The sequence below is a fragment of the Camelus dromedarius genome, chromosome 5 (genome assembly GCF_036321535.1).
Source record: "Camelus dromedarius isolate mCamDro1 chromosome 5, mCamDro1.pat, whole genome shotgun sequence".
NCBI lineage: Eukaryota > Metazoa > Chordata > Mammalia > Artiodactyla > Camelidae > Camelus > Camelus dromedarius.
The window spans coordinates 36,042,916-36,044,459 of NC_087440.1; positions in this window are offsets into that span (position 1 = coordinate 36,042,916).

The following is a 1,544-nucleotide window of genomic DNA, read 5'->3' on the forward strand; positions in this document are numbered from 1 at the left end:
TCACTAATTACCCTCTTTTAAAGGTATTTGTGTAAGCAAAGAGACTATGTTTTCAGACTTCACATGAGAATACCACTTAAGTGCCAATATTTTATACTTAAGCCAATATATTGAGCAGTGTCAGAAATCTATGGGCTCTTCGCCAAAAAAAAAAAGTTATTTCCAATATGTATTTAAGTAAATGTTCATTTTCTTACAATTCCTGTCAAAAGAGCTATTTCTGTTATAAGAAATAATTCACATCTAACTGCTAGAGATCGAGTACAACTATTGACTGAACTCTTCCAGCATCCTCAGACCTCCAATCGCTGTGAAAATTCTGGGGGAAGGGAGAAGAGAGGACTGGAATTAACATCTGTTGTGTCATCTGCCAACCAGTTTGGTCTTGATATTTAAGCAATTGGAAAGTAAATACGTTCTTTAGTCCACTTGTCACCAAGCAAGTGTCATTTAAAAAAACCACCTGATACTTTCAAATTTCTGTATGATACAAGCACCGGGAGTTGTTAATTATTCCTACAGACACTTTTAATGTACCAGGTATACATCTATAGTGGACCAAAAGGAAGAGGATTTTGCCATGATCTGTAACCATGGCCCACATTTCTTACCATGCTTATTCATAATATCAGCATCTCAGTGAGCTTATATATATATATATATGAATGAAGTATCAGTAATCTTAATATCTGCAATAGCATTGTTGTAATTTCTAAAGCACAGTCAGTGTAAGAAGTTAGAATTACTAAGTTCATCAGCACAAAACCTTCTCTTAGAGAGGTAGCCAGAATTATGAATAAGGGACAAGAGAAATGAAATTGTTAAATAATTCTAACCCTAGTAAATATTTTTTTTGCCAGTAACTCTCCCACAATTCACATTGACAGTGCTCTTTAGATGCTTTCTCTAGATTTTGCTCTGTGGATTAAAACATGAAAAGTGGAAGAGTTTTGCATAAAGAGAAACAAAATGAATATTTGCATTTTCATGTCTATGACCTGTGATTGATTGCTGTTGTGTTTATATCTTAAAATACTATCATTTATTTTGAAGTAAAATTTCCTTTTAAAATATAACAAAGAAGCCACGAAAACATTCAGTTTACACATTTACATGTTCTTATAAATCTATAAACTCTTGAAAATAAAACTTAAGAGATGGACAAATGTAGAAGAAAATTGACAGAAGTCCATGGCTTTGTCAGTAGTGTCCAGTGTTTAGCAAATTATGTAATAGTGGTCAAGCTGTTTAATTATGGTTTCTTTATCTATAAATTAGAGATTTTATTAAAACACCTCTAAGAACCTTTTCAGCTCTATTATCTATGAAGATGGTGCAGATGCTAGCATGGAAGAATCATGATTTCACTTATTCTTATTTATTTTAATATATCCCAATAATTTCTTCACATTCTATTGATGGAAATTTTGTGTTATGCTAACAAGACCTCAGAAAAATAAATATGCATATGTGTCTATATAATATATTTGAATATATATATATATTTACACAAAACAAGTAAATATAGATGAATAAATAGATGA